The sequence below is a fragment of the Octodon degus genome, unplaced genomic scaffold (assembly GCF_000260255.1).
Source record: "Octodon degus isolate 3935 unplaced genomic scaffold, OctDeg1.0 scaffold00075, whole genome shotgun sequence".
Taxonomy (NCBI): Eukaryota; Metazoa; Chordata; class Mammalia; order Rodentia; family Octodontidae; genus Octodon; species Octodon degus.
Window position 1 is genome coordinate 7,645,235 of NW_004524651.1, and position 16,392 is coordinate 7,661,626.

General features: G+C 43.4%; 2 long non-coding RNA genes across 2 annotated transcripts in view; both read left to right on the forward strand.

Moving 5' to 3' along the window:
• The window catches only part of LOC111817944, a 185,530-nt gene that overhangs the window by 111,945 nt on the left and 57,193 nt on the right, over positions 1-16,392 (forward strand). Inside the window, exon 2 of the long non-coding RNA XR_002822035.1 lies at positions 14,577-14,583. This is a non-coding gene — a long non-coding RNA (uncharacterized LOC111817944). The remainder of the gene's footprint in view (positions 1-14,576; positions 14,584-16,392) is intronic.
• The window catches only part of LOC111817943, a 12,136-nt gene continuing 11,393 nt past the window's right edge, over positions 15,650-16,392 (forward strand). The window contains exon 1 of the long non-coding RNA XR_002822034.1: positions 15,650-15,737. This is a non-coding gene — a long non-coding RNA (uncharacterized LOC111817943). The remainder of the gene's footprint in view (positions 15,738-16,392) is intronic.

The window sequence follows — 16,392 nt, forward strand, 5'->3', positions numbered from 1 at the left end:
GACAGTGAAGAGCATCCCTTCTACGGTGCCGTAAATCACATTTAACACTGCCTCTTCCTGTGCCTCAAATAAGTACAGTGGCGCTATCTTTTCTCGGGACAAATGGCGCAGTGCATGCGAACTGTTAAAGGTAAAATTGAGTACAATAAAATGTTGAAGAGCTGACCTGCCGAGGCAGTGACTCATGGAGCGGGCGGCTCCAAGCCAGTTGGGGTTTGAGAAGCCCACTGAGGGAAAGAATGAGCAGCCTTTTTATAGAACAGACACAGAGTGAGGCCAGAGAACTGCACGCTCAGGTACTCGGAAGCTCTGGCCTTACTTTGCTGTGTGCTGCTAGGCAATCCCTAGTTACATAACTGCAAGGTAGTTGGTGCATCTGTCGGGGTAGCCTCTGGTTTCATTTTTCTTTACTGCAGGCGCTTACAGTAAATAGCTCAAGGTAACTTTCACTTCAGGCTTTCAGTGGGGAGGTGCCGCATCACCTATGAGATGCAAGGGGCTGTGAGTGACCAAGGATTCTCCAGGCTTAGCCTCGTTTTTGATTCACTGTAACAAAATATATATTAAATAGAAATGAATATATATATATATATACATATATATATGTATATATATATATATAAATTAAACTATTTCTGTTACTCAGCGCAGTATTTGTTAAACCAACCCTAGACAGCTATTCTATGGGTGGCAGTTATGTAGGCACCTTTCTCATGCGTTTGGTAGCATCAGATTCTCAGGCGCTGACATGGCCACGATGAACTAAAAGGGAAGAGTTACTTAGCGCGTGCAGCAGCTGAGCTAGGCAAAACCACTTCCATGGCTGTGACAAACACCTGAGCTGTCAACCTAGAGGAAAGGTTTCTGTGGGCTTCAAGTGGCTTTGGCCCTGGGACAAAGCAGCACATTGTGGCTGGGGCAAGTGGTAGAACAAAAACTGCTCATCTCAGGGCCAGGAAGTGAAAGAGAGGGCAAGGGACTGGCAGGGGCCCACTGTCCCCGGAATGAGCACGGCCCTAGGACCTGAAGCCCTCGAGCCAGGCGCCACACCTGCATGTTCCCAGTGCCTCCCTCTGCTGCCAGTATGCACACCCATCCCTCACTGTGTGGACCTCCGGGCATATTCAAAATACAAATGATACACCATGTAGGGTGCTCCACACGTCCATGGATCCCAACACCCACAAATATAAAGTGACCAAGCACAGCCCTCATGGCCTCCAGCGACCTGGGCCCACCTGGAAGCCCCAGGTGTCTTCTCATCTTGCCTCTGTGACCTCATACCATGGAGCACCTTGGGTCTTCTTCACACACCCTACCAATGGCTCCATGCTTTCTGCCACCATTGCTCTCCTTTAAGGGACCTTTTCAACTCTGTGTTCCTTCTCACTGTATAGTTCCTCCTCATCTTTAAGCCTCGGCTCAAACTAGTCTACCCCAAATGGCATTTTGTGACCTCTTCCTCTCTTTCCCACCTCTCTGCTCCATTCAATGTCCCGCACCCTATGGACATTTTGTAACACAGACTGGATTTAAATGGCCCCTGTCTGACCCAGTGATAGGTAGCAGGTGCAGTGGTGACTGCAGACGTGACCCAACCACCTGGCATGAACAAGTACATGCTGAGATGAGCTAACGTCCAGTGCGCTGAGTGGCACACAAATGCCATCAGCCACAACGCATACTGAGCTTGACTGAGTGCCACGCGTGGAAGCACAGGGAGCTAAACTATCTAATGTCAGAAGGAAAAAGAGAGTAGAACGGACTCTCAACAATGGTTCAACTTTCTAATGACTCAGTCTGCTTAGAGATGGGATATGAAGCCTGGCGAAGAAGTTTGTTCACCATCACTGAAAGGAGATGGAGGACTGTATGGAAATGACTCCAGGACTCAGAGGCCGTGTGAAGCCCCAGGTTCTTCCTAAGGGGTTTTCCAATGTGAAAGTCCTCTGTGCAGCACCATCTCACCTTGCGCAGCATTAGGAAGAGCTACCTGAGCCTTTCAGTAACACATCCGTAGTTAGGTTCTACATTGCGGTACGATGAAAACTATCCAAAGAAAGTTTCTGCTGTAGAGTAGCAGGGTATAGCCACAACACACATTGCAAAAATGTGAATGCATGCTTAACATTTACAGAATAATTCAATTAATTCTATAAGTAAAGGCATTTTCTATGCTGCTGCACCCTGTTTGTGTAGGTGCAGGCATGAAAACTGTACATACAGGTAAGAAGATTCAGTGAATCCAATTCCCTTCTATCAAGTATTTCATACTGAAAGTACTTTCCTTGCAGAGATGTTGGTGATTGGAATTTATGATCTAATTAATGAGTTAATGAAGGTGAAGAATGTTCTACAGTGCTTCTCTGAGTTCGTCCCCATCACCTTCGTCACACTCACTCCTACCTCCTCATCAAATGTTCAGGACTATGCAGATGAAGCCAGGTGCCCTGCGGGGGTCCAGACCTGAGCCAGAGCCGAGGGTGGCTTGGAGAAAGAACTGTGTTCGGTTGGAGAGAGGAATGTTGGCCAGTGACTTCCATAACTGTGGGCTTTTAAAAAAAAATTAATGAAGGAAGAGATTTTTGGGTACACAGCACGATGATTTGATATGTAAATGCACAGTGGAATAGCTGGATCAGGCTAATTAATTGTGCTGAGAATCTTGAGAGTCTGCACTGTATGCTATCTGTAGGTACATAACACGGGTGTTTGTTTTTTTTAAACCAGTCTCTATGTTGTACACCAGCTCCTGAATAAATGCCTCATGTTCAACTGAAATTTTGTATTCTGTGATATTTAATGGGAGATATTTTAGAAAGTTAACAAAAATTGGCAGGTGACTCAGAGAAATGGTGGAACTGCCTGCTGAGGAGAGTTGACCGACAACGCATTAGTTTACCGAGTGTCTAGCTCTTGTTGTAGAATAGGGAAATTTAGACGACACAGTGGGCCCAATACGAACTCTGACAACATCCATGCCTTCACGCTCCAACACTGTATGTCAGGCTCCATGCCAAGGGAAACTGCAACAGTTCATGGAACTAAGAATAGTACTAAGCTGACCTTAAAGGTGGGGGACTCCTGGGTTGTCCAGGCTGGGCAATGTCAACACATTCTTTAGGAGAGAGAAGGGAAGAGCACCACAGATGCAGCTACGCGGGAAGAAAGTGAGTGTGCTGGCCGTGGAGATGGAAGAGGGGCCATAAGCCAAGGAGCCAGCGAAGCTTCTAGAAGCAGGGAGAGCCAAGAGCTAGAGTCTCCCTCGGAGCCTGGGAAAGGACACCTGGCCCCTGCTGACACCACTAGATTGGCCCCGCGAGAACAATGTCAATATATGACAATGCGCTGATGCTGTCTTAGGCCACTAACTTTAGGCACTTTATTATAGAAAGACAAAAATACTAAAGCAGCAAATTATCTTTCCTCATTGCTTTTAATTCCTAAAATGCAATTCTGCCTGTATGCATTATGCAATAAATTCTTCCATGAGTTTAAATAAATCCTTATTAAAATTTGTTTGGAGTATTATATTCACATTATATTTAAGTAAAATAGATCATACATAAATTATAAATATATGTGAAGAAATATTTTAATGAATAGTTATAAAATACGTAAAAATGTGTAGCTAAAGAGAACAAAGAAAATATTATATGTCTTCCAGTGAAATTGCAAGCTCAGTAAAGGCAAGGCTGCTGTCTGTGCAGCTCGTTTTCTCTCCATGCCTCATGCCTAGAACTGGAACATTTATAAGGCAGACCAATGAACGTGTTCACAGTTCGTCCACTATGGCTCACCACAATGCCTGCTCCAACAGCAGCCTTCAAGGAGCGCTTCCTGCATCATCGTTTGTATTTTACATGACTTTTTCTTTTAAATAGGCCGCCGTTCTAGACACTAGAGTTCGTGAAAGAGAACACAAGATTTACAAACATTTTCCCTCAAAATGAAGAGCTGCCTGCTTATTAAAATAATGTAGTTAATATACGTCAATTGCTACATCATCTTAAAGGCAAATAGCTTCTCTCTGGTGAAGACCTCATTAAGCACCCACCACCTATGAAGCTATTTTCCTACAGTGTCTCATACATAGGAATAGATCCTGTGTGTTTTGTGAAACTGCATTCTGGAGGGACAGGGTTATGCCAAGTAGAGTCAGTTTTAAGATGAAAAACCAAAAAGCCCAGCCGGAAGGTTCTTTAGGGAAGTCCTTGCATACCAAACTAAAATTATCGAAGACCAAGAGGTGGAGCGTGCACCTGCATGTGGTGATCACCCCCTGCGATCGATCGCTGATGGTCCTCATCCCCACCCTCAGCCGGCTCTCTGGGCCACTGGAAGTGCGCTGGGCTGGGCTCCAACCTCTTCCTCTGATTTTGGCCTGGAGGCGGGAGCTCGGTGCCCCTGTTCTCTGGTGAAGACAGAATGAAACTTGTACTTTGTCCTTGCTCTCCCTGTCAGCTGCAAGGTGCCTGCCCTTCAGTCCAGAACTGGTTCATCAGATGTCCTCTCCCTCCGCTTGGCTGCTGCAGTCTTTCCTCCCAGCAGTTGCCACCTGGCTTCTCAGAATCTCTGCCTTCAGCCAAATCCTGAAAAGGCTCCTTGCATTCCCTTCTTCTTTTCTCCTTCAACTCTTAGAAGCAAAGGCTGGGAGTCACAGAGGGAAACAGGTGGATCCACTTAATTCAGATCCGGGAAGTTCAGGCCTAGAGGTCTAGGGCTGCATTCCCAGAAACGGAGGGGAGGTTCCACTAAGCAGCCCAGCTCTAGGATCCTACCTCCAGCAGAGGCAAACTGCAGCAAATGGCTGGTCTTCTGGGTGCTACAAAGCTGCGTGGCCCTGGGCAAAACCATGAGGAAGGAGCCCTGGAAGCCCTGGGCATCACCTATGAGTGTGCTGCAGTGCCTCCCCCGGCTCCTTCAGTACACACAAAATACCCACCTGGAACTTTGCTTCTTTTTCTGGCCTCATCAGAATTCTTTCTGTCAAAGAATGACAGATTTCTTAATCAACTTAAAGTAATTGAAACTAAATTGTTCAGGCTGCGGGGCTCTCCTAGGACAAGCTGCCCCTTTAAAGGTACTTATTAAATCCAAGTGATTGTGTAGAATCTCAAATTTGTAGAATATATGAGAAATCATTTTGACCAAGGAGCTATTTTTTTGAGCTGATTTTCCAAAAATAAATTATATTCAATAAAACTACCTCATTAACACCACTTCCTACAGTTTCCTGTAAGAACCGCTGCGCTCCACCTACCTAAACAGCCAAGGGTCTTTGATTTGAGAAATAGTACATTTTGGAGTCTGCTCTGGATAAAACATGATTATCTTCCACTAATTGCATGCTTGGATAATGGTCACCACTCTAAGGGACTAAGGAACTCAGAAAAATCAACACAAAAGAATTAGGCAGTAAACAGTCATTTAGGAACTGGAGGCTGTGTAGCAGGTTGCAACATTTACGAGTGCTTAGCTATTTGTTTATTTTACTCTACATTTCACTGCTGTTGGGCATTGTCATTAGAAGGCTAGTACAAGGAGAGAATAACAAAGTCAAAATTATTCTCTACACTACTTTTTCCATACCTCCAGCAAACTAAGTGGGAAGAAAGGTAAAACTAAAACTTTAAGGTGTTTCAGTGAATTTTAGAAGATATTTACCTATCTGTTACGATGAGAAAGAGCAAGAATCAACTTCATGCTGCAGAGACCAGCTCTCTAGGACTTTTTCTAGCAAAGATTTGTGAACTTTCAGTACCGCAGAACTTTCAGTAATGCATTAGGTGATACAGCATAAACAAACCAAAGAGTAATCTTGGTATCCATTTGGCCTTCCAGGCGAGTGTGGTACCACACGCTTATCACAAGTACGGAGTTTCCCAGGATACCCAGTCGCACGTGGGCACCGGATTAGCTGAGTTGCTCTGACTTACCCTCTTGCATCTGAGTGTCTTCTGCCTGCCTTCTTTCTCTTACGTTTATAGGTAGGTCTGGGATATCTCACAATAGCTCCTCACCAAATACAACTATCCTAATCAGACAGCCAGAAAACCACTGTTTTTCTTAATGGGAAACTTATATATAGAAGCACAAATACTTCATGAGCATAACAATTCAGTCCACTACTGTCTGAATGCAGTGATTAGCTCCTCTGGGCTGCCAGTTCCCTAGCACTCCTGATCTTTGGAACCTCTAATGCATGGTACTGGTGACAGGCTATCAGAGGGAGGCCATGAAGATTATTTGCTATTCATTTTTCATTACAGAAATACTTTATTGCTTACATAATCACTTTGGGAAAACTCTACAGTTCTGTTATCTGCCTATCTTGTTTAATGAGAAATATCTTCTCACCTTCATTTTCAAAAAATTCAACACTTGAATGGGAAGATATGTTGGTAAATAACATCCAATCTTGTACCTCACAGAAGCACTCCTGTCAGATGGGGTACTGCTTAGTTAGAGCTACGTAACAGTGACTCCCTATTTTAGCAGCTGAAAATAGTAACCAACACTTAGCTCCTGAAGTCCTAGGCTTGGGCTTCTGCCTGGGGACTTTCTATGAAGCTTCCGGGACTGCAGTCATCCAAACCCAGACTAGGACTTGGACCTGGTGTTCAGCCCCACCTGGAAACTTCATTATTTCACCAAGTATGTCTCTCACAGAATGGCAGCCACCTCTCCCAAGAATGACCCAGGAGACACAGAAGGCATGACTGATGCAGAGGATGCTGTACCTTCTACCTCATCTTAGAAGTGCCATATTGTGGCCCTGCTACCATATTGTGCCAGTCTCATGAAACAACAGTCTCACACCATGGAATGCTGTTTTGGTCACTTAGCATCGGGCCACACACCCAGCAAGGGCCCCATAGGTTCTAAAGTCATTGTGGTCTAGTCACAGTGAAGGCTCTGTCACGTTGCAATGTAACACATTCCTCAAGCCTCAGTGGCAGGGGCGGTGGAAATGAGTACCATTCATAGAACTGCCTCACTGCCACCACTGTTTACAGTCCTACAGCATGCCAGCCACAGAGAAGTGCAGCTTAAGTTACCTAGAGAATGAAATACTTGCTAGTGACAATACACACCAATGTTAATGGTGTCAGATGTTGATCAATAGTTCAAAGTGCTTGCCTTCTACTTACTTATAAGTCAGTGTACTCTACTAAATGATGGCACCCTTGTCCTTCCAGCATTTTCCACACCAGGAGACTGCCTTGAGCCCGCCTCGAGGGACCAATGTGCTCCCCTACGTCCTATGCAATGCCACACTGCAATGTCCTGAGAACACATTCCTGGAACCTAATCCATGTCTGGGGCACAAGGGATTGGACTGGCACAAGAGCACACAAAGGTGTGAGTTTCTGAGAGGCATGGGTCCACAGCAGGTCCTTGAGGTAGCTGCCACAGACATCTGCATGGCTTTGGATGGGACCAGGACACCTTGATAGCTGTCTGCTCATCTCCAGACAATTAAAACTGTTAGGCAAGCTCTTCAAGCCCCAGGTTCATTATCTTCAGAAGAGAAGAGGGGCCAGGAAACATACCATATACTTCATCCTGATATCCTAATTACTGGAATTTTCCATTTTAATTGTTATTTTGAGAACTCTGGATGGTGTTAAGGAAGCATGTATGTAAGGGAAAAAATAGTGATGAGGGAGAAAGGAGCCATAAGTGTTGGCGAATGGGAAGGCTTACTGATGCTGAACAGATGTGAGGATGATCATTTCGCCCATTGCTCTTGACACACTGACTATAAATTATTTCTCCTCACTTCTGTCCTCTTAGTCATAGTGGATCAACTTTGCATTTTTCTAATTCTAGCAGTAAGGGCTGTGGGTTAGTTATCTTCATGTCCCACAACTATAATTCCATTTACATAATTTGTATGAAAGTGTGGCAGAATGATTAGGCTTCTGCATAAATTTTTGAGATGCTAAGAGGGGATTGCTATTCAAATTAGAATACTCTATAAATATGTACTCTTAAAGGTAATACATCTTACCTGTTTGCTTCTTGACTAAAAAACATTACAATGTACTAAATCAATGTAGATACCAACTTTTTCACTTGCTGCAATGTCTATCTTAAGAGATCAAACATTAGCTGGGGTGATAGCTCAGCGGCATAAGCACCTGCTTGGCAAGCGCAAGGTCCTGGGTAAACAAACAAACACACAAGCACCCCTCCCAAAACAAACGAATGAAACATTGCAGAAGATACCAATGAGGAGTAAGGCCCGTGATGCAAATAATGATTCCAAAGCGATCTTGCACTCAGTGCAGTGCTGATGCCCGGGACGGCAGCCTGAGCGCCTCCCAAAGGGTCCTGTGTTGGAGGCTTGGCTGCCAGCCTGTGGTGCTACTGGGAAGAGGGGGAACCAGAAGGAAGTGGGGCCCAAAGGCAGCAAGTGAGGTCACTGGGGCGTGGTCTTCAAGGGATGTTGGGACAGTGTCCCTTTCTTCACCTTCGGGCTGCCACGAGGTCAACACCCCTCTGCCCCATGCTGCCGCCGTGATGGACTGACCGATGCAATGTGGTCAGACAGTGCTGGCCTGAAACCTCTGAAAGCATCTTCAGGATAAACCCATCCACCTTCAAGTCAGTCACCTCAGGTATCTGCCAAGCTGATGGAGAGTTAACAGCGCTTGCCGTACAACTGCTGTCTTGCTGAGTGATGAAGAGTTCTTTAGAGATCATTTGAATAATCATTTTAGTAATATCAAAAACGTCTACGTCAGATTGATGGCTTATTATAAAATTTGGTAAATCAAAGTAGTCTGACTATAAATTGTGCTCTGATATTAAGAGATCCTCTTAAAAAGTTCAGTGAATGCAACTCTACTTATTCAATTTCTGCCAAATTGCAGAGAAATATCACAGAAAGTATATCCATGTCCCATTAGGTTGACTTTTCCACCTCTGTAATTTTTATGTAACACTGATCATAATGTTGACCTCCTGAAAATAGAAATAATTTCCATTTGGGAAACAAAATAATAGCACCATTAATATTCTAATTTATTTTCATGCAGAAATGAAAGCCACGTGAAAGGAGTATTAAATAAGTTTTGAGTACTGCTAAACAATGAAGCAAAAATAGCAAATGATATGTCCTGCTATCAACATCTAACAGCTTGGAAAATTTAATCAGAAAATGCTGGACTTAATCATGAGCATTATGTGGAAGGCTTTTTATATATTATTGTAAAATTCTCTTCATAATTTTTTTCCAGCTCTTCTTTTTAAAATATCTTACCTATTTTAGCTGGTCTTCTTTCATCAAACTAATGATTGAAATGGAATTTTATGTTATTTGGATGGGATCCTTCAAACTTTATATTCATATCATGAAAATACTGTTTTAATTATTCAAAAATTCTGTGTGGAGAGAGTGTGGTTGCACCTGTGCAATCCCAGTGCTCTGGTAAACTGAGGCAGGAGGGTTACGAAGTTTGAGACCATCCTGGGCCCTCGTAACTTCAGGAGACTCGATCTGAAAATAAATACTAAAATGGGGGCTGGAAAGGCAGATCAGCATAAGGCACTGCGTTCAGCCTCTTCTCAGTCTCAGTCTCTAGTTCTCTCTCACATATGCACGCACACACGCACGCACGTACGACCATGCACGCACGTACGCATGCATGTGCCTGCCCTCAAGCTCTGTGTTAGGGTTAGGGTTAGGGCTAGAGTCTTCACTAAGGACTAAGATTTTTCTCACTAGGAAATCGCAGAACCATACCACTCAAAGCCTCCTTGGTGGATGACTAATGCAGACAAATTCACTGACATGTGGCACTTCTCAGAAGACTGTCTTCTAATGCCATTATTTCGTTCTGTCCTCTTAAATAAGTTGCGTGCAACACCTCCTTTTCTGTGTCCTGAAGACATCTTGTTCTTAGGCCAAAACCCTCTCCCTCCCACTTGTCTGGTAAAACCCATTCCAGTATTTAAATGGGCACCTCAGAAGGGCAGAGAATATTTGGTGTAGGGACACAATCTACTACTTTTAAACTTGAATAAATAATATTTGGTGGAAGAATAATTAATTTGATAATATGCTAATATTCTACCAAAATATCTTATGCTGATGTTTTATCACACAAGGCTAATCATTTTAATATCTGGATTATGTTTTTCTTGAGAGGAGACTTCATTGAAGATGGAGGACATTTGAAAACCCGTACAACTGTTTTTCTTCTGTAATGAAAAAATATCTTCCAGGTTACTTGTGATATCAGAAAATAGAAGCTTTGAATTTTCCCTGCCCAACTCCTGTTCCCAAATTAAGCTTCCCAAATCTCTGGCGAGTATTTTACAGGCATTGCTATCAGGATCGATTTTTATTCAGTAATCAGTCCCTCTTTTGTCTGCTTAGTTTCAGAAGTAAGGTTCCGAGAACAGTTTTCTCTATTATGACAGTCACACACTTTGTGTGGGTGTGTCTCCTTTGCTGTTCTCAGATACCGACTTGTACCTTAAATAGCCTGTACAATGAATAAGATTTCTTAATCACCATGTGTTTTTATTGGATAGTACCAGCATTCAACATTGAGGAAATAACAGTTACCTTGAGGGGATTTTCCATTCCTTGGGGATGGCTTTCTGAAACTTAGATCAAGATACGGGTTTCAGGGAGCTTTTGCTTCTCCCTCATTTGAGAAGGCAGCCAGGAGCTATTCTTGATTATTCTTGCTTTAGAAAGTGGTTCAATGCTTCAGGATCCTTGGGGTATAGGAATTTTTAAAACAGAATTCTCTAAGTTTCTGCACCTCAGAACTATTTGGGAAGAAGACTTTACAAAAAACTCTCCAGTCCTCACCGAGTCCTTAGAGATCTTCATTTAACTCATCTGGAACGAGGCCCAGGGACCAGGCATTTCTAGTATAATCATAACTTGTGACTTCTAGTAAGAAAAATGTTTACAAAACTTTACCATGGATGCTTTTGGCAAAGGAATCTTGTTGGGACAAAATACCAGACACCTAACAAGGAGAAGAGGTTCGTTATGACTTGCGGTTTCAGCAGTTTAGTCCATGGTAGACTGGCTCCAAGGTGGAAGTGCTGTGGTAGATGGATGTGGCAGGAGAAAGTTGTTCAGCTCACAGCAGTGGGAGAGCCAGGGGTTCAGAGAAAGAGCCCCAGAAGAAGGGGCCAGGAACCTCGTACAGCTGACGAGGTCACAACCTCATGACCCACTTCTCCCATAAGCCTCACCTTTTCATAGGCCACTGAGGATGACATCATCAGTGCCTTAATCCTTACTTCCAGGTACCCCTCCAAGAGTCTCTTCCTTCAGGTAAATTGTCCATCAAGATTAACTAGCACAAGTTCAGCTTGTCATCATGATGCTTAAGCACATTTCCCTAAATGATACTTGATTTCCAAATAACAACAAGAGTGGAATCTTATTTCCACCTGAGATCCTGGCATTTTGCTATGTACAACCTAAAATGTACTAATCCTTTCCACAAATTCTCAACAGCCTCAGAATTGTTCAGAAGTCCAAACCCAAAGTTTCCTCTGAAACTCAAGGCAATCTTGCAGCTGGGAAGCTTTTGAAAATTCAAAAAAGAAAGCAAGTTACATAGTCCCAACATAGTGGATGAATATTTCCACTCCAAAAGGGAGAAATAGGGGGACAGAGAAGAATAAGACCAATGCAAGATGAAAACTCAGCACAGCACAACATTAAGTCTTGGAGTTCCACGTCCTGTACTGTGGCATGTGGTAGTGAGACGTGAGTCCCAAAGGGCATGGGCCACCCCAGCCCTATGGCCTTCTTTTGTGCATTCTTTGTACCCTCTCTCTTGGACAAGCTCTGCCTGTGGCCTGCAGCTTTCCTTGGCAAAATTTCCACGCTCCCGGTATCTCAGCCTTCCTTCAGGGTCCCCTGAAGCCTTTGCTACGTGCCCATAGATTTGCACCCTGCTGCACTGAGGGGTTCCTAGCAGAGCACTGACATTGTTTCCTATTTTTTCCTGGCCTCCCAGGCCTTCCTTTGAGATCTGCTCGGAAGCCTCCATGGCCCCATAACTCTTGAGCTCTGCATGCCAGAAAAAGCAGCAAGTCACGTGAACTGCATTCAGGTCTGCTACAGTCACTAGAGCGGCTGGCTTCCTGTGCACCACGGATCCTCCCAGGAGCCTCCGAATGCCCCAGTGCCCAGATGGCTGCAGACAGAAATGAACCCGGCTCAGGAGCCAGTGCCTTGGGCAGCCCCTTCCCAGATCCATGAGGATTCTCTTTTCAAATAAATGTTTACATTTCAGTCTGAACCCATGAAGGGAAGGGCCTGGCTGATTCCTGGGATGCCTTCAAGGCATCTTTGCTTCTCAGCCTGTTCAAAATACATGGTTGCTTTTTGATGCTGCTGATTTCTTCAGTGACTTCACCTCCCTGGACTCAACTTTATGAGAGGTTCTTTCTGTGCCAAACTTTAAGCTTTCCAAATTTTCTTGTTAATCTGGTCAAGTTGACAATCAAAATTAATGAGCAAGATGGGAATTTTTGCCTTTTACAAAGCTATATAATTTAACCTGTATGAGTTGACAGAAAATAAAGCACTTTTGAAGTGCACATCCGGGTCTGGTATTTTTTAAAAATTTCTATTATGAATAGAAGAATTCTCCAGATGATAGATGTATATCCCAGCAGTACTCAGATATTCAATATTCAACTAACTTTGTTGGAAATCTTTTTATTAACTATAACATAAGAAAAAAAAAAGCACATTAAGTCAGTGCCTTGAAGAAAATACAATTCCCTCTGTGTCCTTCAGGAATTCACTTTAGGAACTTCAGAAACAGTAGAATTTGCCATTGCTCCAGTGCCTTTTATAAAACGGCAGAGTATTTGTGCATGACCTTTGCGTATCCTCCTGTCTAACTCAACCATCTACACAGCTTACAATATGTAGCAGAAAGCAAATGCTGTGAAAATAGATGTGTTGAATTGCTTAGGGGATATGACAAACAAAAACATCTACGCACGTTCAGCATGGAAGCAACTGTTTTTCCACCTGCTTCCAATCCCTCACTGATGTACCCTAGAGATGGGATGAGCTACTATGTACACACAACATCATATGTAGCTACCTGCACTGAATGGTATCAGAGTCCTTCCAGGGCTTGGAGGAGGTGGTCAACTTTGCCTCAGTTCCTGTGAGTGATCCCAGGCGCTTCTGTCCGTCCTGCTTCACCTAACTTATGATATCTTGGGATGAACTCAAAACTTGAAAAGCGCACTTATCTTTTTTTTTTCCTTTGTACTTAGGACACGGTGTACAGGTTATAACTATGTAGCCGTCTGGGTTCAGCCTCCCAAGTGCTGGGATTACACAGCGCACACCACCACACCCAATCTCAATCCCTGTCTCAGTAGGCCCTGGAGAGGGGGCCGACAAGGCGGGCCAGGGGATCAAACCCTGGCCAGTCAGCCGCTGTGTCTGCCTAAGCAGGCGCTTTAATCCGCTGAGCTACTTGGCCAGCCCAGCGGTGCTTATCAAATCAAGCGCCTTTGGGGATCCACAGGGTTGCTCGGCAGGTGCACGCTGCCCCAGCACGCAGGCTTCCTGAGCACAGCAGCCGACTCCCCCCAGAAATGTTCTCCTTTTACTCTGCTTTCATGGCCACGTCAAGGACAACTTAACAGAGCAGAAACTGTATTGCTAGATCCGATATTTTTCTATTAAAAATCTAGATTACTTAGAAAAAGAGCCTTGATCTGGGGAGAGGTGGCTGGAGGCTGCGCAGACAGCGGGAGTCTGGGACGACGCCCGCGCCCTTGGCTGCAGGCACACACATGCCCGGAAGGCTCTCCGCCGCTGCACAGGCCACGGTGCGCCGCGCAACCTGGTGACCGCAAAGCGAGCCAAGCGAGAGACGCGCACGGAGGTGCGAGGACAGAGACCGCGCGTGCTGGGAGAGGACACTTCATGTGTGACACGAAGTCACAGTTCCCCCAGCTACAGGAGCCAGAGAGGAGAAAGTAATATTAGAGATGACTGCCAAAAGTTTAGACTGTGTTTACTTTGCAAACCCAGTGCCTGTGGACTAAGCTACAACCCCAGCCATTCTGAAAATTATTATTTTTTAAATTTTAAAACACAGCCTCAGTAGATTGCTAAGTGCTCAGACAGGGCTCAAACTTGTGATCTTCCTGCCTCAGCCTCCCGAGGTGGGGGGAATACGGCACACATCATTAGGCCTGGTTTTATAATTTGTAATTATGATTTCAGTTTCAAATGACAGTGCCAAACTTTTGGTTTAGAAAAGCCCAGAAGCAGCCTGTCTTTAACTTTGGCCTCTCACATTAATCACCCAGCATTTGAGTAAATGAACAATACCTGTGCTAGAGGTAAGTCAAATGCCAAATACAGGTAAGTTACTCAAAACTACATATTACTCATGGTTCTTTTTGTTTTCCAGCATTTGGCCGTTAACGATTTATACAGAAAATATCCCAAATTTATGAAAGCAGATTAATACCACCGTAGGATGAGATTAATACTAAGTAGTACTGGGCCAGGGACTTAGCTCCATGGCATAGCACCTGGCTGGTAGGCTCAAGGTCGTAAATTCAATTCCTGTTTATAAATAAATCATTTCTTATAATGGCATATTTTCTTGCCTACTCTCACAGAGCTTATCTTTGAGTAGGGGAGATGGGGTAATCAAGAGTTACACAACTGATTGGGCGACAGCTCAGTGGCATTAGCGCCTGTCTGGCAAGGGCAAGGTTCTGAGTTCAATCTTCGGTACTGCCAAAAAAAAAAAAAATAAAGGAGTTATACATTATACACAGTAAATTTTAAAACTGAGATATGTATGTATTTTCAGATCAATCAGTTTTATGGAAAGATACAAAAGAAAAATACTTCTACACTTAGAGGTAGACTTCATTGGATAGGAAAGCTTTTATTCCAATATCAGAAAATTATTGAAAGAAGATATGAAATACAATTGTGATGGATAGAACAAGTATAGAATTCTATGGTCAGAGAAGAAGGGGGGGAGAAAGAGGGAGAGGGAGAGGGATCAGGGAGAGAGGGAGAGAGGGAGGCAGAGAGAAGGAGAGAGGGAGGGGGGAGAAAGAGAGAGAGAGAGAGAGAGAGAGAGAGAGAGAGAGAGAGAGAGAGAGAGACAAACAACAGCAGGGCAGGAAGGAAAGGGTCCAGCCAAGAGTTTGTGGGCTTGGTATAGCTTTGTTTTCCTCCCAGGGAAATGGGTTACTCCTAATGTTTTTAGGGTCAGTGAGAAGTCATGAGAGACACGATCATACTTTATTGTGGTGAAATCCCTTTGGCTATATTACAGAATAATTAAATGAGATCTTTTGATTGTGATCTTTTTAGAATTTCTGTTAATGGATAGAGGTTAAAATAAGTTCAACAGGGGCCGGGGAGATGGCTCAGTGGAATAAGTGCTTCCCTGGCAAGCACAAGTGCCTGAGTTCAATCCCTGGTTCTGCAAAAAAAAAAAAAAAAAAAAAAAAAAAGAGAGAAAAAAAAGAAAAAAGAAAAAAAAATAAGTTCAACAAATGCATTCTTTCCCTGTCACTAACAATACTGAGCTGTAAAATTTCAGTTTGTGTGATGGGATGATTCTGCACATGTGCAATAAGCAGTTTTCCCATCCAAGTACTAACCAGGCCGGACCCTGCTTAGCTTTGAGATCAGACAAGATTGGGTGCATTCAGGGTGGTATGGCTGTAGACAATAAACAGTTTTCAAATTGTATTTTTTAATTGAAAAATTACAAAATGAAGTCATAAATATCTGGTACGTCAAATTCCATGAGACAGTTTCACGTGCAATTTAAATAAAAATATAGTTTCTTGATTATCGGACTGTAAATATAGGTGAATGCAAGAGCTAAATGCAGGTATAATAGTTAAGAAGAGTATATAACAAATTACTTTAAAATAAATAAGTTAATAAACAAACATAAGTATTAGCTTCAGCCTCCACCTTTATTTCAGTTGCTCATAAGACGTTAGTGACTATAGCTTCTACTTTGGAAATAAATTTTATTAGTCATTTCATGAAGAGTTTTAAAAAGTAGAAAAAAATTGAAATAAAATGGCTGCAAAGAAACTGTCAATATTTTTCTTCTCTGCATGACAATTTTGTGATCATCTTGTATGTGAGGGATGTAAAAGAACATGTGGAATAAGTGTGTTCTGACTGGAAGCGTGCATGTAAAGGATGGGCCAGCATACAGTGTTGCTGCGAAGTTGCTTGATTTTATTTAGTTTGAAATTTGGTTACACAATTTTTTTTTTTTTTTGTATTTTTAGGGAAAGGTCTACAGGATGTTCACGGTATCACTAGTAGATCGGACTCACAGTGATCTGTCTGTTTATAGCCTCCCAAGAGCT